This window comes from Schistocerca nitens, chromosome 2 (assembly GCF_023898315.1).
Source record: "Schistocerca nitens isolate TAMUIC-IGC-003100 chromosome 2, iqSchNite1.1, whole genome shotgun sequence".
NCBI lineage: Eukaryota > Metazoa > Arthropoda > Insecta > Orthoptera > Acrididae > Schistocerca > Schistocerca nitens.
In genome coordinates this window covers 439,179,529-439,204,050 of record NC_064615.1, presented here as the reverse complement: position 1 = coordinate 439,204,050, position 24,522 = coordinate 439,179,529, and the positions used below count along the sequence as shown (strand labels likewise).

The 24,522-nt window shown below is 41.4% G+C and overlaps 1 protein-coding gene across 1 annotated transcript in view; it reads right to left on the bottom strand.

The window, feature by feature from the left end:
- Window positions 1–24,418, bottom strand: part of LOC126234440 (Down syndrome cell adhesion molecule-like protein Dscam2) — an 87,416-nt gene extending 62,998 nt beyond the window's left edge. Inside the window, exons 1-3 of the mRNA XM_049943135.1 lie at window positions 24,375–24,418; window positions 24,165–24,182; window positions 905–1,003 (exon numbers count right to left, since the gene is read on the bottom strand). The gene's annotated coding sequence lies outside the window, so the exon portion shown is untranslated. The remainder of the gene's footprint in view (window positions 1–904; window positions 1,004–24,164; window positions 24,183–24,374) is intronic.
- Between the last annotated feature and the right edge of the window lie 104 nt (window positions 24,419–24,522).

Genomic DNA, 24,522 nt, shown 5'->3' with positions numbered 1-24,522 from the left:
TAATGGGCGTCACTTTGAACACATAAAATAACCTTCCCCCAATGCAAGAACTGTAAAGATACGTCACTTTGTTACATTATTATTGTCTCTGAGATTGTCTACATTTTTCTGGACCCCTATATACATGAAAGTTCTCCTTCATAATGGGACTTATGGAAAACAGTGTGTTAACAAAGGAGTGTTAGAGAGTGGGTTAGGGTAAAAGTCAGGGTGGATGTAACTGTGTGGAAGAGGGGGGTGGGGGTGGGGAGGAGTTGGAATTGCATGTTAGAGGATGTGGTTGGTTTGCATATGTATTGCTAGTTGGATCTGTTAGTATAGGCATGACAACTTATTACAACTGGAAATTACAGTTGAAATCATGGGTTTGCTTGAGTCTGGTTGGTGAATATGGAGAATGGCGGAGGGATGCCAACACATGTTTGGCCTGTTAGTAGTTTTATTGTGTTGTAAGCTTTATGCTAGGTAATTAGCAGGTAGCATTTCCATAACAGTTTATGCCTGAGGGTTAGTCCAAGATACTTTAATGTTTATTTAATTTTATAGGAGGGTCATAAATGCTTAGCAATAAGTTTTGGAGAGAAGTTACAGGTAGTTTGCACTGTCATCTCTTTGACATTCTATACTTACAGAGACAAAGTATATCACCATTCTTACAGACTTAGTTCTGTATTTTGAATTAATAGTTTCATTTCAAAATATAATTCTATAAATGTAAATTAGTTATTAAGTGGAAAGTAACTTCTGTGATACTGTGCTACTCTCTCTCCCCTGAATTTTACTTTTCTTTTTTGTTCTGTATTTTACAGCCACACATGTTTTCTCCACATCTTTCACTGTTCTTGACAGTTATTTACTTGATGGAAGATTGCATTAGCCTGGAAGCTAACAGTTGGGGTTTTACCTTTAATAGTGCTTCCTTTTGATAGAGGTGCTTGCCATGTCACTGTGATAGTGGATGTAGAAAGCGAAGTTGCTTGAAATTCTGTTGGAGCAGATGGAACTGGAAAAAAAGTACATGCTTTATAAAATGAGCATTAAAACTGTGCATGTAAATGAATACACATGTAATATATGATGCACACTCTTGGTTGTATGCAGATGCATTTAAACGTTACATAAGACTATAAGAATATTCAGATTGTCTGAAAAATTGTGTCTGTTGAAGACATTAAGTCTGTAAATGATTCCGCGATCATGTTTTAGAACTTTTATATGTGAAGGTCTGTCTTGATAACACATTTTACAATCCACAATTATTGGTTTCACCTACTGCCATCTTCAGATCTGTTGCAAATAGAAAAAAGATAGGATGAGAATCATGAGCCTGCTACTCCTGTTATCCCAGAATATTTTAACTTTTGTATAAGGATATCATGCTTAACACAATCAAAAGCTTTACCCAGATAACAGAATATTCCAAGTGGTAATAACTTTTGATTTATTGGTTCTAATACATCATCTGTAAAAGTGAATATAGCTTGATCAGTTGACAATCCTTTCCAAAATCCAAACTGATTGCGAATGAAAATATCTTCCTGTACTAAGTGTTTATGAAGTCTACTGTACATAACCCTTTCAAACACTTTTGAGAATATCGCCAATATTGAAATGGGATGGAAGTTTTCCACTGATGATTTGTCTCCTTTTTTGTGTAATGGTTTGACAATAGCGTATATAAGCCTATCTGGAAAAGTACCACTGTGGAGGGATTCATTAAAAAAATAACTCAGTATGTCACAAAGTTCTGAGGAGCAACATTTAATTATGACAGTGCTGGCTTCATCATAACCACTGGAACATTTGTTTTTAAGAGAGCTAATAATATTAAAAATCTCTTTTGGTGGGGTAGGATATAGTTGAATTTTGTCAAACTTCTGCGGAAATGCATTTTTTTAAATATTTTAAGCTGTCTTCTGAGGAACTATGCAAACATAAGTTGTCTGCTACTGAAAGGAAAAAGTTGTTGAAAGTGTCTGCAATTTTGGAGGTATCTCTAATCAACTCATTATTTACATTTAACACAATTTCCTCATTTGCCTGATTAGTTTTTGCTGTTTCACTTTTTATTATGTTCCATATAGTTTTTATCTTGTTATTAGAACCATTTATTTTTTCTTGAAAATAAATACATTTTGAGGTTCTGATTACTTTGCTTAGAATTTTACAATGTAATTTGTAATGTGATTTAGCTCTGTAGTCATTGTTTTCCCTTGACATTAAGTACAGTCTTCTTTTTGTTTTGCAAGATATTTTTATTCCATTTTTAATCCAAGGTTTTGAATCATTTAATCTATTTGCTTTGATTACTTTCTTAGGGCAGTAGTTTTCAGTGTGACCTATGACCGTATTAGAGAAACAGTTATATTTTTCATTTATCCCAGGTGAACTGTATATCTTTCCAGTCCGTATTCCTCAAACAGTTTTTTATACCTTCAATTCCTGTTTCATTTATTATTCATTTAGTTTCCCCCTTCCTGTTATTAGTTGAATCAGACTCCACTATATTAAATGTAAGAAATTGGGCATCTGTTATGATGTCAAGTTGAACACATATATTTCAAAAACAACACACCACATGTAAGTTACAGAGCAAGTAGACAAAGTAAGACATGTGTACACGGTAACATTCAAATCAGCACTGAGTCCAAGTGTAGCGGCCGCTGGCTGCCTGGCCGCTCAAGTGGCGCGGCTGCTGCATGGCTGGCAGAGCGCGCCGCATGTAGAGGACGCACGTAACTGCACAGCAGCACTTTGAAAGATCGGCGAGTCACAACAGAATCATGATCTGAAAGGCCATTAAATATTGGATTTCTACTATATTTTGTGAGTGTGGTGGTATCTATGAAAATGTTTTCAATAGCAGTGCTGCTGGTACCCACAACCCTGGTTGGAACTGTACTAAGGGAATGAGATTACAAGAAGTGATAAGAGACTCTAATAGATGGAAATTACCATTTGGAGCCCTGTATATTGTGACTATAATTATTTTTCTTTTGTGTGTTTGTACTTGTGTGGCACATGCTTCAGAATGCTGATCACTACATTACTTAAGAATGTCAATGTTTTTATAATTGTGACCCTTTATAATGTAAGTGGCAACTCCTCCTTTCTCTATCCCTTTTCTCCAATACTTTGAAGCTAGGGTATACCCTTCCACATTAAGCATTTCAATTTCACTGCCTAAATGATGTTCAGAAATACAAATAATATCAACAGGATTTGTAGACTGTAGCTCATCTAAATAGATCTGAAATTCATTAATCTGAAGATGGCAGTAGCTAAAACTTATAACATTGAATTGTAAAAATTTGTGTGATCAAGACAGATATTTAAAAATAAAGTGAAAAATCTTGTGTTGATAGCAGAGGTTTTTCCATGGTACAAGTCAGGAAATATGTTTCAAAGGCAACAAAACACATCAGACATGGACAACAATTACTTTTTTTTGTTCCCAATCCATCTCCTATCAAACATGAAGTTCAAAATATACAGAAATAAATCAATAGTTGATCTATGAGCAATCAGTGTTATCAAGCTGTTTAGTTGCTGCTTGTGGTAAACAAGATACAAAATGAAACATTCCAGCTGCGTAGCCATTTAAATGCCATTTTTGGTACTGGACCAGTTATTGGTTGGTACCTTATTCTGTAGTCAAACTACTTATTCACCAACGTAGAGGAAAGAACCCATCTCTGATACTGGTTTTTGGGAACCTATTAAAAGCAAGTCTTGGCTAACATTCCAAATAAGGCTTGGTAATTTATAAACTGTTTTTCTGCTACATTTATCAATTTTTTCCATTTCCTAGGACAACACATTCAGAACATACCAATATGTAAAAATTAATAAATAATGTGATAGTTACTGGTAAGTGCACCAAAAGATCAAATAGAATGCAAATACCCTCAGCTTCCTAATTAAAAACAGCTGGGTTAAAATGGAAGCTATCCATTTGCAATTTTCTCCAGCCTTCTGCAGAATACATGAGGTTCAGTTCAAGTAAGGACAGTAGTTCACCTCAGATAACAGCATCAGTCACAAAATAATATTTGTGAGCATACTGTCATACCACCTTGTACAATATTTGAACATTTCAGTAGTACAGTGGTGCTTATAATTTGCTTTGAGGTTTTGTCAACAGAGCTGATCATTGTTCCCAGCACCGACACATGGCAGCTGGAAGTTAGCATTTGTCAGGACTTGCATGAGTAACTGGACAGTGCCATATCATAAAGTAAAATACATTATGTGAGACGCGGTAACATCTCTACTAACGTTTTATCACAATGTGATTTGTGTACTGTGAAGAACTGAAGAACAGTATTTTTATAGACATGCACTGCGTTCAATAATGAATGGAAAGTGTTGTTTGCTCACAGTGTTTGTGTACATGTGAACGTGAATTATTAGTCATATATTTCTGACTGTATCACTGACAAACTTCAGTAACATTACTAAAATAAACTGTGCTTCTTGTGAATAACTAGTTTACCAACAGTATGATATCAGTTCTTATAAACTTTATTGCAGAACTAGCTTGCAAATGTATTCTGAACTCGTCACACAATACTGAACAATCAGTGATTAATTCTGGTCACACAGATATGGCTGACATTTAAGAAATGTAAAATGCATTTGCTTACACTCATTTAATGGTTTTCAGAATACATGCAAGTATATTTTCTAGTTTGGTTGAGCACTAAAGAAAAATGAATGTTGTTATATAGACTCTATGCTATGCTATTTTGGGCTAAGTATGAATTTGTGGTTTTGGTTGAGCTTTGAAGCATTGTCTGGAAAGCTTTGTTAATTATCAGTTGTTGTGAGTTGAGAACTTGTTTGAATATAGATGAACTATGGAAATTGTGTTTTGTGATTTTGTAGTGAGTTGTTTAAATGTAGAAGCTCTCTTATAGGCCTCACTCCTCTGCAGTTGAAGAAAAAGTCAGCAGTAAAATATGTGGGACTGCCTAGCCGACTTAAAATCAACCCACAACAAGAAAAACACCTCAAATGTTGAGTATCTGATATAAACTGTGTTGTGGTCTGGTTAGACTCCAGTGAATGGACAAATTCAATATGCCCATTTCATAGGCAGCATGATCAAATCTTTACTAATGTGCAAAGAGGAAACATTATTGGCAAAGATCTTGAAACGTTCTTGACCATTTTACAAATTCTTACAATACTCTAATGAACATTCCAATGGACATTAAGATGCATATATAATTATTTTTTAAGCAAAATTGTACAGCTTTTCTTTTGAAAATGACTTCAAGAAAGAAACTAATGTGCTATTCTGTAAAATTGTGTGGTTTTGTTTTCTTTCTCACAGTCAGTTTAACTATGATAACGTGGCCTTTAAACCATTAGAAAAATTTTTTCTCCCACACATATTGCTTCTCTGTACATGTAATTTTAAATAAAAATTGTATACACAACTCTTGCTGATCTGTCTTCTTCCTTGCAGTTGGTTCTAATAGAAACCCTGTATATTAGGGAAGGGAAGTTGTGTTTGCTACTTATTGACCTTTGATCAAACTACTACTATGCAATCTCAATGACCCAGAACTTTATAATGCTATCTGTTTGTTAACTAAAACTATACAAAATAATGTCATTGAAGCTACTTTCATAGATCCGGCAGCTGTAAAGATCTCTCTCATACCCCATGACCAATGATCCCAACATATCTACTCATTAAGTTCAGGTGAATCAATGTTTGATTCGGCGTATCAATAAAGAAGACTCAAGGTCAGACATTAAAATGCTTTGAAATTGATTCACAACTGAAGCATTCTTACCATATTCAATTGTATGTTGCCTTCCATGAACTGGTAGTTCAGACAACCAGTTCATACTCTTACCACACTGTATCCAAAAAACGAAAAATGTTGCATCCTTTCAGGTTTTGTAGTTATATTGAGCACATTAAAAAAAACCTTATAAACAATAAAAACCAAAAACGAAAACAAAGGAGTCTTTTTCATTCATATACTATCTGATTTATTATAGTTTCGAGTTTCATACTTGTAAAGTGGGTAAAGACATAATGATGAGATGAAATCTGCATCCTGAGACTTCCCAGGGATATCTCAGATTAGGACACATATCCAATTCCCATATATATTCAATAATTACAAAGCATTGCTGGGCTTGCTAACATATAAAAGCAGCAACAATATATATAATAAAGTTTCATACTTGTAAAGTGGGTAAAGTCATAATGATGAGATGAAATCTGCATCCTGAGACTTCCCAGGGATATCTATGATTAGGACATATATCCAATTCCCATATATATTCAATAATTACAAAGCATTGCTGGGCTTGCTAACATATAAAAGCAGCAACAATATACACAATAAAATACGGTAGTCACAAGATGGCACAGCTCTGTTCCACAGTGATTTGGTGCAACAGAGAATCCAGTCACATGTGCTACATGAGCACTTACCACTGCATAGACAAACTAAACATAGATAAAGAAAGAGGCTTTCCTATCCTACTTGGACATAAGTAGAAACAGAGTTAGTGATTACTTGCATAGACCATGTTGCTGAGACTGGTGGAACAAATAAGCAGCTTCATGTGATCAGTCATGACAGAGTTCACTTAGTGAATTGCTGACCAGAACTGCACTCCAAAACACAGCAAAAGTTGTCAGAAAGATTGCTACATCAATTCAGAGAGTAGTCCAAAACGACAAACATAAATAGCAAAGTCAGGCTAAGAATAATCTTTTAGTGCATATATAAGGCCTTTATAACCTAAATGAGAGTGACTGGCAAATGCCTGATTGCAGATATTTAGCAGCAATATCATACGAGTGGGCATGCTCAAGCCACGTGTCACCTGCTCCCTCCATGGGACTGTGACACAACTTTATGGCCACACAACCCAGGGATCTCTGACCATTTGTCTGTATCAATAGTATGTATCAGTTCCACCTTTAATTGATTAGTAGTATAAAAAGTAGTTAGATTCGTGTCTGGTCCACCAAGAAAGGCAAGAGAGAGGACTGGAATGGTTGTTGAAGGACCCTATTACAAGTCTACATTGTGACTGACTGCTTCGTTTATTAGTTCCAGTACAGTGTACAGTATTACTGACTGATTGTATTTCTCTGAGATGCTGTTTGGGCTTACCTGCAGGGAGGTGGATGCCAGTGTTGGACCAGATGGGGAGACTGTAATTCCATCTCAGTGAGCACTCCATTATTTTTTATTCTAACCCCTGCAACCCTTTTGAGTGATGGGAGGCAGTGTGTCCACCTCCATTAGTCCATGTCTCTGCTCGCTTTTGACGTAGTAGTTTTCAGAGATGGGGGTAGAGTGCATAACAGTGTGTAATTTCCGAGAATGATTGCCTATCGAAGTCGCGGGGTCCAAACGATACATATCGAACATGCGATAGTAAATCAATCGTGCGAGTCTCATGGCGGGTTTTATGATCAATTATTTGTGATCGTCATTTTTATCTGCTTTCTGTCGTTCCTTTAGTTCGTCTACATTACATTCCCACCCTAATTATTTGTGACTTGATTGGGAAACCCAGACGGTTTCTGTCGATGGCAAGTGTAATGTCTGGTGTTTCTGACGTTTCTTCTGCAGATTCTCTGACATGGAAAACTCTAACTCCATGTAGCCTATATCCAGCATAGAGAATTGTTTGACTTTTTGACGCAAATATGGAGTTCTAACAGACGAGGGAAGGAGGTACTGTGTTGACTGTGGTGCTGCAAAGTCTGTAAAACTTCGTAAGAGGAGTGTCGATACTGAAATACAGTTGCAATCTCATTGCAGAGAGTGCAGAAAACGAACGAGTATCTTGAAAAATACGTGGTTCCACTCTTCCAAGTTATCCATTCAGACGAGAGTAATTCTTGTATTGTGCTGGATTCGAGACTACACCTTGCAAGCAACAGCATCAGAAACTGAATTATCTGCAAATACCATGTGTGACTATTTCAGGTTTTGCCGATAAGTCTGTTACGTGGTGGTGACAAATGATAGTGTACCAATTGGTGGAGCGAATAAAGTTGTAGAAGTAGACGAATCTCATATAGCTAGACGAAAGAACCAGAGAGGACGACATTCAAAAAGTGAAATAGATCACATTTGGGAATTCGGTGGAATAGAAAGAGAGTCCCGGAAGTGTTTCATTGTCAGAGTATTGTCCCGAGACAAGGCCACTTTAGTGGGTCTCATAAAACACCTCATACTGCCTGGTACTGAAGTTATTACAGACGGATTTCAATCTTAGAAGACATTGAAAGCTGAAGGGTTCGACCACTAATTCGTGAACCATTCTATGGAGTTCGTGTCTTCGGATGACCCCAGTGTCCACACCGAGATTACTGAGCGGCTGTAGATATCTGTTAAGTCTTCCATAAAAAGAGAAGGGCGTCCCAGACAAAGAGACGAACTGTACTTGTTTCAGTACCTATACATCCACATCGTTTGCAGGGAAAAGTTAACGCATGCGACACTCTGCCGATATTCTTGCGTGATATTGGCAGAGTTTACCCTGGCTATGGGAAAAAGGGAATTGCCCCTGTAGCGTAATGATCGATTTACTATCGAAAGTTCGATATGTATCGTTTGGAACCCGCGACTTCGATAGGCAATCATTCTTGGAAATTACCTAACAGTGCTATCAAGTAGGTTTGTAAGCTGACTTGTAATAGTTGTGGTTTTATCTCTGTGCCAAAATCAACTGTGGGGGTGGATCAGTCACGACTTCAAATGAATAGCCCAGATGCGAAAGCCGCTAACTGCGTGATAAGTGAAACTGAGATAATCACGAAAAACTTGTCCCATACAGCTATTAATGTTATAGGCTTCATTCCTTTTTTAAAACAAGTAAAAAAATATTAATTGCTTGGTATTAATGACAGATACCTGCAATTATGTTTTATAAGTTAATCTTAAGTGAAATATTGACTCGATTTATGCAGTTGCCAGTTTTTGTAAATATATCGGTCCAATTACGAAACAAATAGTCGGCGGAAAAACCCACTATTTGGTGATAAGTGAGGAATGACAGAAGGATGGAATTTAGTTATTGCGAATATAAACAGAATACGTTTTATTTCAAAGAGAAGTTTGAAAATTCTATAAAATTGGCGTATAAAAATACGAGGGTGTCATCATTTTACCAGCAAAAGCTGACTAATATAACGTCAAAAAGAGGACAGAAATGAATTTTCAACATTAGGTTCCTTTTTTTTTTAAAAAAATACACCCTCGTGCTTTCAACATCACAAGATACTGTAGAAAATAAGATAAGCTCCAAGTTGCGTCTTTGTAAGAAATTGACAAAATTTCAGAAAATTATAAAACTGGCAGAAAGTTGCATCTTAGTTAAAACGGCGACAAAAATTCTAGAAAATGAAACTGGCAGAAAATTGATTTTAAGTGACTTTGACCTTAACACTGTCCGTCAACTCAATATCGCTTGCGGCTTTTTCCTGGTGAGGATTGTTGGCGGCAGTGCCTTCTTGCTCATCAAACAGTTCAGTGTAGAATTTGAATCTGTCGTTGGTTGCCCAGCCTTCACAACGTGGAACTCCAAAAGCTTCTTGACATTTCCGAGTTGAGCTGTTGAAAGTTCTACACTTGCTGTGATTGGTGTTCGGCCGTTCCCTACGCCGAAATTTTTTCTCTTTTCGGAATGCTGTTCCCCTGTCTAGCTTCAAAGTTGTAGAAGGGCACACCACGAACTAGACAAATTTCCTGTTTTTGCTTTTCGTGAACGCGATTTTTCCGGGGTTTTGAATCTGGCATTCCGTTCACTAAGCCTTGCGCGCATGTCATCACAATTTGTGTCGCCAAAGTTTTCATTACATAACATTGCTTTAATAATACATTTCATGTCATTACCTTCCTGTTCTGGAATATTTCTTTTCCACTGATTAGGACGCCGCTTCTTTTCCTGGGAGGGACCGTCGCCCGCGGACTCGCTCTGGTCATTTTCAACTACTACGACGGCTTCGATTTTTTTCAGAATTCCTACTTCGTTTGTACCATATTATGCATTTAAAACGACCACAAAATCATTCATTTCCTTCAAAACACTCACTCAAATATGTTAACAAACATTGTGCTGATTAGCTGAACTGTGCTTAGTACCGGCGTATATTTCGAGAATGTACCGCCAGTGAGAGCTTAGCTGTTATGTACGCGTTCACTACAGCGCAGCCAACCTAACTCTGAATAAGAAAAACATCCCTTCAAATCCTTACAGCTGAAATGTAGCTTTGAATGTCTAGATTGGTAAATCTGATGTTAGCTAGTGTGCTTTGCATCCAGACAAGGCACGGCGACCGCCATGCCTGTTGAACTTGGCGGGTTTTGCAAACGATAGAGATTTAGTGGGCTTTGCACCCAAAGACAAACGAACAGTTAGCGGCTTTTGCAACAGAACACGATTTTCTACAGCTATTTTCAACGGTTTATAGCGGGTTTTGCACCCTGGAACCTATTCCATAGTGTAGGCGCTTAATAAATCTATTTGACAATGTGCTCAACTCAAAATCCACAAAAAATGCATTTCTCACCTTTTGCATCTGGGCTACTCAAATGTTAATCCTCCCCTATTGACAATGGTAACACCATAAATCCACCAGGGATTCTGGCCAAAACAGGGGCACATACAAAGGAGTCAACACGACATTAAGACTGTGGGTGTTTGTGTGTGTGTGGTTCTGTACGCACGCACAATATTTTGGGCAGAGCATGTCCATTGACTGGCACAGAAGAAGTGGCTAGTTTCATAATCTTGCACGAATATGTTTTGAAAGTCCTGACCAACTGGTCCACTTCAGAATTCAGTCCTGTTCATTTATAGGAGTCCTTGAAACACAGATACCATGAAGTGATGACCTTTATCAGAAGCTATTATATTGCAAACATGGTGGACATAAAAATGTTTAAATGTGTGTGAAGTCTTGTGGGACTTAACTGTTAAGGTCATCAGTCCCTAAGCTTACACGCTACTTAACCTAAATTATCCTAAGGACAAACACACACACCCGTACCTGAGGGAGGACTCGAACCTCCGCCAGGACCAGCCACATGGTGGACAGGATACAGACGGTAGCTGATGTCAATGTATTAGCCATCCATGCCACATACTTGACATCAGGGAGGGCATCGACAACTAGCAACCACATTATCCCGGGAATGGTCTGGTCTCCAGGGTTGAAATGCTGCTCCGGGACTTTCTGGGTTTGGGTGCAGGACTGGAGGCTCTGCACCATACCCCCTATGCTGATATCAGAAATGGACCAGTTGACGGGATGCCATGATAGAGTCTTCAATCACCACATTCCCCAATGTGTTGTGTGCAGAAGTTTGAGTACGCTGGGGTAGAGTGTTGGTGCAACCACAATCTGGCGTTCAGAGTTGACTGTAGGTAACGGAACGACACTGTTGGTTACATTATAATTGTATCACAACGAGAAAACTGTCCACAATGAGCAGTCCCTAACTTTAGACAAATGCTCCAGCGAACGTTACTGCACAGCAGACAACATATTGTGAAGTATCAAGTCATGGTCTGATTCTGACTATTTGGCACAACGTTACGGGCATTCATCAAGCGTGTGTCGCTGATTGGAATGAATGCTACAGCACATTGCCACATGTATACCTAAGTCTGTGTTTGGTCAGCAGGACGGGTGGGAAAGAACATTTGAGTTTACATACTATATGCAAACAATGGTTTTAAACTGGGTGTGCATCGAGTGTACTTGAGACTGGATGAGAGATATGGGTATCTTATTTCATGTACTTCAGTTCCATGGCAAAATTTTGATCAATCGGAGTGGCTGGTGAGTAGTGGGTCACCAGCATCCTGGCAACCCATGACCAAATGTTTCCAGTGGTGAGAATAAGTTTCAAAAGTTAGCCAAGGAAAACAACGAACATCCTTTGCAGGTAGATAGTTCAGTATAGAACGTGCAACATGCTGCATTGCATTATTTCGTTGAATGATAACGCCACGGAGACCTCGAAGATACAGCACTACCGCTGCCTTAACATGTCAGAAATGTAATGCGTGTCGTTCAAATTACCAGCTATGCAAATAAAAGGTGATAATGCTGTGTACCCAATGGCACTCTTTAGTATCAGTCCAAGTGTTGCGCCTGTATGCTGACGACCACTGCAATCTGGCAACGTCCATTCCCAGAGCTTTCAAGAGCTTTCACACATGGGTATGTTCATAGCTATGGTCTACGCAGAATGAGGATTCATCCGAAAAGACAATGTGGTGCCTTTATGTGTCCAGTGTATGTCTTAGGCACACCTCTCTCGGCACATCTCTCTGCTTCTGTGTCACATGAAGCCGCAGAAACCGTTGTTGTGCTAGCCGTCTGTAGTGATACAGGCACTGTCGGGTCAGAAGATCAGAACGAATTGCAAAACGATTTAGAAAAGGTATCTGCATGGTGCAAAATTAGCAGTTGACCTCAAATAATAAAAAGTGTGAGGTCATCCTCATGAGTGCTAAAAGGAATCATTTAAACTTCGGTTACACGATAAATCAGTCAAATATAAAGCTTGTAAATTCAACTAAATACTTAGGAATTACGGTTACAAACAACTTAAATTGGAAAGAACACACAGAAAATTTTGTGCTGAAGGAGAGCCAAAGGCTACGTTGTATTGGCAGAGCACTTAGAAGACGCAACAGATCTACCAAAGAGACTTTCTAAACTTCGCTTGTTCATCCTGTTTTGGAGTACTGCTGAGCGGTATGGGATGCTTACAAGATAAGATTAACGGAATACTTCAAAGAAGAGCAGCACGTTTTGTATTATCGAGGAATAGGGAAGAGATCGGACACGACACAGAATTTGGGGTGGACATTATTAAAACAAAGGCGTTTCTCGTTGCAGCGGGATCTTCTCACGAAATTTCAATCACTAACTTTATCCTCCGAATGCGAAAATATTTTGTTGACGCCGACCTACCTAGGGAGTAATGGTCGTATGATAAAATAAGGGAAATCAGGGCTCGCACGGAAAGATGCAGATGTTCGCTTGCTGTTCGAGAGTGGAACAGAAGAGAATTATTGTGAAGGTGGTTCGATGAACGCTCTGTCACGCAGTTGAGTGTGATTTTCAGAGTATCCTTGTGGACGTACATACAAATGGAGCAAAAAAGTCTAGTAAACATGGGCTCTGAAATGCGTAGTTAAGAGCTATGAGCACTTTTTCATCTTCGCAACTGTGATACAAATTTCGTCTACTGCAAGTTCATCGCTTTCGATATTCTGAGAGGTGGAAGTAGGGACCAAAAGAAGAAAAAAAAAGTCTAGTAAACATGGACTCTAAGTGCATACCTTAAGAGCCACCAGCACTTGTTCATCTTCGCAGCCCTGAAACACATCCCTTCTACTGAACAAGTAGTCACACCTTTTAAGGTATGCATTTTAGAGTCCGTGTTTGCTACATAATTGTTTCTTGTTTTGGTCCAACTACCTCCTCCCAAAATATGGAAAGCAAAGAGATTGCAGTAGAAGAGGTTTGTTTCAAAGCATCAAAAATAAAGCTCAAACACCTTCTTTTCCTGTTTTCCGGCCGTTTTTTTTTTTTTTAAAGATAACGGACTGGAAATCACTTAACCGTAGTTGGCAGAAAATGCTTCCACTTCAGGAGGCTTCAACAACTGTTAGGAACGGTACCTGACTGCATAGATTTAGGTGCGTAGTGGGCGCTTCGGTTACATTCGAGTCTTGGGTTCCACTCACTTTCAGGAAACAGCCTTTGCCTTGTTCGAAGCGGAAAAGGTGCAAGATACACATATCAAAAAAGTTTTGTATCACCTCGATTCCGAGAGTTCCGAAACCTGCACAGAAAATTGGAATAGAGAGCAAGATAAGCATCATTCCCGCCCTTTTTATTGCTCAAGAAAAACATACCTTGCATGTTGTACCACCATACAGCAAGACTTTCACAGCTGGTGGTCCAGATTGCTGTACACACCGGTACCTCTAACACCCAGTAGCACGTCCTCTTGCATTGCTGCCTGCCTGTATTCGTCGTGGCATACTATCGACAAGTTCATCAAGGCACTGTTGGTCCAGATTGTTCCACTCCTCAACCGCCATTCTGAGTAGATCCCTCAGAGTAGTTGGTGAGTCACGCCGTCCATAAACAGCCCTTTTAAATCTATCCCAGTCATGTTCTATAGGGTCCATGTCTGGAGAACATGCTGGCCACTCTAGTCGAGCGATGTCTTTATCCTGAAGGAAGTCACTCACAAGATGTGCACGATGGGGGCGCGAATTGTCGTCCGTCAAGACGAATGCCTCGCCAAATTGCTGCCGATATGGATGCACTATCTATCGGAGGATGACATTCACGTATCGTACAGCCGTTTCGGCGCCTTCCGTAACCACCAGTGGCGTACGTCGGCCCCACATAATACCACCTCAAAACAGCAGGGAAACTCAACCTTGCTGCACTCACTGGACAGTGTGTCTAAGGCGTTTAGCCTGGCCGGGTTTGCCTCCAAACACGTATCCGACGATTGTCTGGTTGCAGGTATATGCGACACCCATCAGTGAAGAGAACGTGATGCCAGTCCTGAGCGGTCCATTCGGCATCATATTACACCCATCTGTACCGCGCTGCATGGTGTTACGACTGCAAAAATGGACCTCGTCATGGACGTCAGGAGTGAAGTTGCGCATCATGCAGCCTATTGCGCACAGTCTGAGCCTTAACACGACGTTCTGTGGCTGCACGGAAAACATTATTGGACTTGGCGTTTCTGTTAGGGTTCCTCCGAGACATAATCCGTAGGCAGCGGTCATCCATTGCAATAGTAGCCCTTGGGCGGCCTGAGCGAGGCATATCATCGACAGTTCCTATCTCTCTGTATCTCCTCCATGTCCGAACAACATCGCTTTGGTTCAGTCCGAGACGCCTGGACGCTTCCCTTGTTGAGAGCCCTTCCTGGGACAAGTTAATAATGAGGAAGTGATCGAACTGCGGTATTGACCGTCTAGGCATGGTTGAACTACAGACTACACTAGCTGTTTACCTCCTTCCTGGTGGAATGACTGGAACTGATCGGCTGTCGGACCCCCTCCGTCTAATAGGTGCTGCTCATGCATGGTTGTTTACATCTTTGGTGGGGTTTAGTGACATCTCTGAACAGTCAAATTGACTGTGCCTGTGATACAATATCCACAGTCAACGTCTATCTTCAGGAGTTCTGGGAACAGGGGTGGTGCAAAACTTTTTTTGGTGTGTTTATATTGCTGGACGTTGTGTGTTGAGTGATATGTAGATACTGTTTCGGGGGCATTAACAAACAAGATATTTAGTTTATGTGAAATAAACGAAAAGTTCTGACACTTTCTTGAACGAAACATTAAAGTATGAAAACGCATTAAAAAAAATTAAAAAATTACCGTAATTTTAAAAAGAATATCTATTTCTAGCTTGAAGTTGGATGATCAATAATAGTCAAGAAAGACTAAGGAGATAATATTGATTTATTATTTATGAGAAAGACCTTGGTTCTCATAAAGATGTTCGAAGTATAAAATGTTATTCAAGAGAAATTATTGATTCATTTATTGAATAAATGTTGCCCTACATTTGCGTAGCTATCCATACTCTGCAGTCCACTGTGCAATGCATGGTATTCACCGTTGTATCCTCTTTGTATTAGGGGCAGTCAAATGAAAAACCGAACACCCGCCACAACGGGACCAAGGAATGGTTCCATTCAAAAGCAAACACCACACGTGTTATGTCATTTATCCCACTGGGATACGAGATGATCGAGTCCTGCTTTGCAGGGCGCGGTCGGCTGCTGACGAGATCCACACTCTTACACTTCCTCGTCCGGCTGAAACCGACGTGCGTGTGTGTTTTTCATCAGGTTGCCAAAGATGTGAAAATCGTATGGTAAGAGATCCGGGCTGTACGGAAGATGTTGGAGTGTTTCCCAACCAAATCGCTGAAGCGCAGTCTTCGTTCAGCTGGCAGTGTGGGGTGGGAATCATCGTGCAACAGGATGATTCAGTTCGACAGCATTCCCAGGAATTTTGACTTTACGGTGCGTCTTAGTTTTTGGAACGTGTCTTCATAGCGCAGCGAATTGATTGTGGTTCCACGCTCGAGGAACTAGACAAGCAGAGGAAACACTCTGTTGCCACCCCGGCACTGCCAATCGGACGAAGGTTATGCTTCGGGACTTGGTTGGGAGATACGGCAACATCCTTTGTACAGCCCAAACCTTTTGCCATGTGATCTTTGACGACCTCAACGAAGATATGCGTGGATGTCAGTTTCAGAAATGCAAGAGTGGGTACAGTTGTGGATCTGTCAGTGGCTAAGTGCTTTCTACGAAGCATCCATCCATCTATCTATCTATCTACATCCATACTCCGCAAGCCACCTGACGGCGGAACTGATCGTTTTGTCACCCCGTGGGATACATTTCTTAATACATGTGGTGATTACTTTTGAAAGGAATGGTCCCGTTGTGGCGGGTGTTCGGTTTTCATTTTATTGTCCCTTATAGAAATTCATTATTCCCTGTTAGTTTTATATGGTACATGTCCAACAAGAGGAATATTCTAGGATGATCGTACAACTGTATCTGTATCACAAACTGAATGAATTTACCCTGCATGCTACAAATTAACCGACGCCTGCCACTTTCTTTACTGCTTTACCAACTATTGAGGGTACATGACAATTCCATTTCATGTCCCACAAATTATTAGTCGTAGATACTTGCCTGAGTTGACTGATTGCATTTGTGATCACTGATACTGTATCCATAGGATACTATGTTATTACGTTTTGTGAAGTGTACAATTTTACATGAAAGAAAGATAATGTCATAGAGACATCGAAGATAGAGCATTGTTACCGGTCTTGACACATCAGAAATGTATTGACCGCTATCTAGATTACGGGCTACACGAATCAGTGGTGATTGTGTTGTGATCTCAAATCACGTAATACCGTCTACATTTACATACATACTCCGCAAGCCCACCGTACGATGCATGGAGGAGACTACCTTATACCACTAGTAGTCATTTCCTTTCTTGTTCCTCTCGCAAATAGGGCGAGAAGAAAAGATTATATATCTCCTCACGAGACCTAGTTGGTTCAAATGGTTCTGAGCACTATGCGACTTAACTTCTGAGGTCATCAGTCGCCTAGAACTTAGAACTAATTAAACCTAACTAACCTAAGGACATCACACACATCCATGCCCGAGGCAGGATTCGAACCTGCGACCGTAGCGGTCGCTCGGTTCCAGACTGTAGCGCCTAGAACCGCACGGCCACTCCGGCCGGCAGACCTAGTTTCTCTTACCTTGGTGGTCTTTACACGAAATGTTGGTGGCAGTAAAATTGTCCTCTAATCATCTTCAAATGCCGGTCTCCAAAATTTCACAGTAGTGTTTTGTGAAAAGAACGTTGTCTTCTTTCTATGGATTCCCATTTAAGGTCATGAAGGATCTCCATAATACTCTTGTTTTGACTGAACCTACCGGTAACACATGCAGCAGCTCGCCGCTGAATTGCTTCGATGTCAGCCTTTAATACGACCAGCCGGCCGGTGTGGCCGTGCGGTTCTAGGCGCTTCAGTCTGGAACCGCGTGACCGCTACGGTCGCAGGTTCGAATCCTGCCTCGGGCATCGATGTGTGTGATGTCCTTAGGTTAGTTAGGTTTAAGTAGTTCTAAGTTCTATGGGACTGATGACTACAGATGTTAAGTCCCATAGTGCTCAGAGCCATTTGAACCATTTGAACCTTTAATACGACCTGGTGGGAATCCCAAGCAATTCAACAGTACTCAGGAATGGGTTGCGTTAGGATTCCACACTCGGTCACCCCCACAGTTGAACCACAGTTTCCTAAAATCACCCCAACAAACCAAAGTCAATCATTCACCTTCCCTATTACTGACCTTACGTGCTTGTTCCATTTCATATTGCCTTGTAACCTTATGCCTAGAAATTTAATCGACATGACTGTATCAAGAAGCACACTACTAATGCTGTATTCGAACATTATGGGACTGTTCTTCCTACTCATCTGCGTTAACTTACGAGGGTTGTCCGTAAAATAAGGTTCCCTTGGCGCTGTTACGGTGGATCCCGCGATTCTGTAGTGTACCTTGGTTCCCCCACTCCAAACCCCCTCCCTAGCGAGCCGCCTGCAGAGCTCAGTCTTGGCTTTGCAGCCGTACGTGATGGATCTCCCGCTCGCTTCGCCCGCCAGGTGTGAGCTGCGCTCGGTGATCCGTTTCCCGTCTGCAAAAAATATTGCGCCGGCAGAAATCCATTCCCAGCTATGCGAAATCTATGGAGACAAGTGTATGAGCGTACAACACGTGCGCCAATGGTGCAGAGAATTCAAGAACGGGCGTACTGACGTCCATGATGAGGAGCGTTCCGGACGCCCATGTGTTTCTGACCAAACAATCACAAAAGTGGAGGCAGCGGTGCTCTCAGATCGAAGAGTGACGGTTCGTGAGCTTTCCGAAATAATCCCTGATGTCAGCAAAACCTCTATTGACAAGATTTTGACAGAGCATTTAGGGTACGCTAAAGTTTGCGCGAGGTGGGTGCTAAGAATGTTGACCGAAGACCACAAACGTCAACGCGTTGCGGCCCAAGAACTTCTTCAAGATCACGGAACTCATGGCGAGGAATATCTCGACCCCATCGTCACTGGAGACGAGGCTTGGGTGCATTACCGCACACCCGAAACCAAAGAACAGTCGAAACAATGGAAGCACCCAGAGTCGCCGAGATCGCGAAAATTCAGACAAAAGCAAAGTGTCGGCAAAGTGATAGCAACAGAGTTTTGGGACAGGAAGGGGTTATTGCTGTGCGAGTTCTTGCCCACTGGTACAACAATCAACGCTGCCAGGTATTGCGAGACACTGCAAAAATTGCGCAGTTCAATTCAAAGCAAGAGGAGGGGTATGCTGTCCAAGGGGGTGCGTTTGCATCAGGATAACGCTCGACCTCACACCGCTAAAGCCACCAACGAGCTCATCGGAAAATTTGGACAGGGTATTGTCAAACACCCACCCTACAGCATGGACTTCGCCCAAATGACTACCATGTCTTCCCTGACATGAAGAAACATCTGAGTGGAGCGCATTTCGGTGACAGAGAAGAGCTGGAAGAAGCGGTTCTCAGGTAACTGCGCGGCTTGGCGGCAGATTGTTTTGACTCGGGCATTCAAAAGTTCGTACACTGCATGCAAAAATGTACTGACCTCAGTGGCGACTATGTAGAAAAATAGGTTTAAGTCTGAAATTTCCAAAAATTCATGAAATAAACATGTTTTACACAGTGGAAAAAAAATTGGGAACCTTATTTTACGGACACCCCTCGTATACTTATCTACATTTAGAGCCCATTGCCATTCATCACATGAACTAGATATTACATCGGTCGTATGCTTCTACAGTTACTCAGCAGTGACTCCTTCTCGTACACCATGCGATCGTCAGCAATCAGTCACAGACTGCTGCTCACCCTGTCTGTCAGATCATTTATGTGTATAGAGAACAAGAGCAGTCTAATCTCACCTCCCTGTGGCATTGCTAACAGTGCCCTTGTCTCTGACGAAGGCTCAAAGTCGAGGACATCATACTGGGTTCTATTACTTAAGACGTTTTCGAGCCACCCACACATCTTGGAACCTGTTCCAGATGCGTCTATCTTGGTTAAAAGTCTGCAGTGGGGCACTGTGTAACACGTTTTCTGGAAATCTAGTAATATGGAATCTGCCCGTTGCCCTTCAGCCATGGTTCGCAAGATATCGTGCAAGAAAAGGGCAAGCCGAGTTTCGCACGAGTGATGCCTTCCAAATCTGTGCTGATATGTGGACAAAAGCTCTTTCCTCTCAAGGGAATTTGTTATATTCGAACTGAGAATATGTTCAAGAATTCTGCAGCAAACCACCAGGTGCTGTTCCAGAAGGAGAGTGAATGCAATTTGGCAACGTTCATTCTCGTATGAGCCTCCATACACAGATATGTCCCTTATGATTTTCTGCACAGAACTGGGACTCGGCTGTGGAAACGACGTTGTACCACTTCTTTGTCCAGTGTCGTAGCTGGACGCACCTCTCTCTGCTGTCATGTCAAGGGAAGGTGCAACAAAGATTCCTTGATGGCACTGTGTGGTACTACAGACGTCAACACACTGACTGTGTGAATAATTGTCTTGCTTAGAACAAGCCCATTTTCTGACTCAAAGTACATGACATAGTTGTGTGGTCTTGCACGGCCGAGGAAACAATATGACTCTCCACTCCGACGTTAGTCGTGTGAGGTACTTGAGACCCTAACATTTAGTATGGTCCTCCTCCATCGACTAATTTCATAACCGCACGACAGTCGCAGGGTCATGACCAACTCGAGAAGCAACATTATAGAATGATGAACCCAATCTCTATAGACAATGATCATGTCACTGTTGAATTTTAATACGTACCAGTAGACGTTTATTCTTCTTGCAAGAGGCATAACATGGCCTTCTCACAAACAAACAACAATCAGGTACAATTTCTAACTAAGAAACTCGTTGTTTCCTTATTATAGCTGACATACGAGGTATGTTCAGTAAGTAATGCAACACTGTTTTTCGGAAAGCAGGTTGGTTTTATTCAGGATCCCAATATGTCGTATTATCCCCCAGTATTTTGGCTCCAAAACCCATTATTGAAAGTAGTCTCTGTTCGATGTGACGGTCTTAGGCCACCCTACTGGGAAGGCCTACGTACCATGTTACCACTGTACTGGTCGAGCCCGCACCTCACGGTCTCGCGGTCACGTTCTCGCTTCCCGAGCAAGGGGTCCCAGGTTCGATTCCTAGCGGGGTCAGGGATTTTCCCCTGCCTCGAGATGACTGGGTGTTTATTTTGTCCTCATCATGCATGTAAGTGGCGAGACTGGACTGAGCAGAGGTTGGGAATTTGTATGGGCACTGATAACCGCGCAGTTGAGCACCCCACAAACCAAAACATCAATATCACATCATCATCTACTGGTCGACGTCGGAGCCGACGTCTTGCTGCATCAATAACCTCCCTGTCATCCACGTATTGCCTTCTGTGGAGTGCATCCTTCATTGGGCCGTCCACCCCCGGTAGCTGAATGGTCAGTGTGATGGATTGTCAATTCTCTGGGCCTGGAATTTTCTCCGCCCAGAGACTGAGTGTTGTGCTGTCCTCATCATCATCCTATCATCCACATTGACTGCAGGCCGCCGGCCGCTGTGGCCGAGCGGTTCTAGGCGCTTCAGTCTGGAACCGCGCGACTGCTACAGTCGCAGGTTCGAATCCTGCCTCAGGCATGGATGTGTGTGAAGTCCTTAGGTTAGTTAGGTTTAAGTAGTTCTAAGTTCTAGGGGACTGATGACTTCAGATGTTAAATCCCATAGTGCTCAGAGCCATTTGGACTGCACGTCGCCGAAGCGGCATCAAATTGAAAGGCCGGCACCTGGTGAACGATCTGCCCGACGGGGGGCCCTAGACATACGATTAAATAAATAAATAAATAAATCCTTCATTGGGCCAAATAGATGGAAGACAGGAGGAGGAGGAGGAGGGGATTAGTGTTTAACGTCCCATCGACAACGAGGTCATTAGTGATGGAGCACAAGCTCGGGTTAGGGAAGGAAGGGGAAGGAAATCGGCCGTGCCCTTTCAAAGGAACCATCCCGGCATTTGCCTGAAGTGATATAGGGAAATCACAGAAAACCTAAATCAGGATGGCCGGACGCGGGATTGAACCGTCGTCCTTCCGAATGCGAGTCCAGTGTGCTAACCACTGCGCCACCTCGCTCGGTGAAGACAGGAAGATGCCAGAAGTGGGCTGTAGGATGGATGAGGAAGAGCAGTCTAATGAAGTTTTGTGAAATCTTCTTGGATGCGCAGACTTGTGTCAGGCCTTGCCTTGTCATGGAAAAGAATAAGTTCGTTTGCATTTTTGGGCGATGAATACGCTGGAGTCGTTCCTACAGTTTCTTGAGGGTAGCAAAACACATTTCAGAGTTGATCATTGCACGATGAGGGAGGTCATCAAACAGAATAACTCTTTCAGAGTCCCACAACACCGTCGCCATGACTTTACCGGCAGTGATCCGTCGATCACCTCGAATGAGAGTGTCTGCACGCTCCAACATTGCAGCAGTCCCAGTCTTGTGAGACTGGTCGCCGCGTGGTAGGCTGGACAGGTTCGTGGACCTTGCTGCGATGATGACAGAGGCCTCTTGCACTAACTCACTGTACCTACGTTCACTTCCAGATCTTCTCAAACATTGTGCAAACGCCTACGAATATCTGTGTTGCTGTGGTTTTCCGCCAAACGAAACTCAGTGACAGCTCTCTGCTTGGAACACACCTCCGTTACGGGCGCCATCTATCAGAACTTCATGGAACTATGGCGGCTGAAGCAGGAATATTTCACAATGTCTCACAACAAATTCCATATTTTTTCGACCAAAATCAACCGAGAAAAAAAGTGTTGCATTATTTATTGAACGCCCCTCACTGATGGTGTCACTCTCGTCCACTTTGAGGCGTTGCCCTGAAATGCTAATCATCTGCAGAATCAAGCATTTAGTACACATTTTGCCAGTTTAATATCTGTTGCATGCTACCCTTATGGTGTTGCAATTTTATTGGCTAATAGTGCATTTAACATATCGTATGTTTTCCCCCAACTCGTGCTCCTACTGGAACCGTCATTCTGCATTTACATGTCTCTAACTTGGATCAGTTCTAAGAAACACATTTTACTCAGAGAGAAGAAAATGGCGAAAATTTTGTACCTAGGTAGCCAAGGTATGACGCCCATATAATACCAATCGTTGTATCAGTGCCATTTACACACGCAATTTCAATTTTTGTGACAGATTCCTTAAGTCCCGGGTTGGAACTTCGCTTTGATCTCAGCACGGAGGTATGCGTTCTTTGCGAAATAATCTGACAACATTGACGAATTTTACTGTGTTTCTCACAAAAAAACAAGTGATGCAATAAACTAGTTCCAGAACTGCATTTCAAGGATACTGCCGAGCTTATAGTCTACACACATTAACAGTGTTATTCATAGGTAATGGACAGAAATATAACAGTATGATGCGACTTGAAATTTGTAGATTGACGACGTTGTGCATGCCTTAAAATATAAGTGTGTATTAGATGCATTTGCAAATTTGTATAAGGTAATTCTGGATCTCTCTATTTTGCAGCACAATATACTTACTTTATGAACACCAAAAAGAAAAACAATGTGGATTCAATGTATTGCGTATTTAGTCGGCAGATGGCACGACGTCTCCTGTTCTTAATTTAAACCGAATTTAACATTCTGAGAAAAACTTTAAACATCAAACGCAGAACTGTGTGTGGGTCCAGCTATGATACAGGAAGAATTAAGAACACAAAAGAAGCCATGTTTAACTAGATGGTTAATAGTCTGCACGTCATACGGAAAAGATATAATTAGTACAGAAAAATTAAGAAGGTCATGCTGCTCGTAGTAGTTTGTTCACTTAGGTTGACTTAGGTTGCTTACTTGTCACTGTGTGCTGCAACTCGTCATTTGATCTCAAATACATTGTTATGTACAGAGCATTTCACAATGGTGGTTCAAATGGTTCAAATGGCTCTAAGCACTATGGGACTTAACATCTGAGTTCATCAGTCCCCTAGACTTAGAATTACTTAAACCTAACTAACCTAACTAACATCCATGTCCCAGGCAGGATTCGAACCTGCGACCCTAGCAGCAGCGCGGATCCGGACTGAAGCGCCTAGAACCGCTCGGCCACAGAGGCCGGCTACAGTGGTAGTATCTGAGATTGTAACGGGAACTGAAACAGATCCCGACACCAGTAGTCACTGACAGTGGCCATGCAAACGTTTTGCTCAGTGTGAGGTCAATGATGTATTTGTCGTGGTTCAATGTTGATCTTTACTTCCTTGAGTCAGTGATCTTTTAAAATTTTTGAGGTAAGTGGTTTTCAACGGCTTTCTAATGTCGAAGAACTAAATGAGGAAGAAAATTAGCACTCAGTGTGGACTCAGTTTTGTAAAGATATACATATTTTCACTTAAATTTACCGGAGAACGATATACTTACTTCCTCTGCTCCTGCTTTCTTCATAGAAGGTTGCAAAAAAGAAAAAAGAACGGACATCAGAATCTTACGTTATTCTTCTGTTCTACTTATGATCAAAATACCTGACGTTAATTTCAAAGACTCAGTATGAAGTCTTATTGTGAAATGTAATTACTAATTTACCTCCTACTTTCAAGAGAGAAGTTTTATCTGTACACGCATTTAATTTACCTTGAACAGACACCAAATATATTATTTCTTCCTTTCCGAAAACGTTTTCCGCCAAGCAAGAATAATTTCCTGCATCCGAGCTTTGTATGGAGCTTATATAAACAGTACCTTCTGAGTTTATTTGTATGTGTCTGTTCCCTTGAATTGT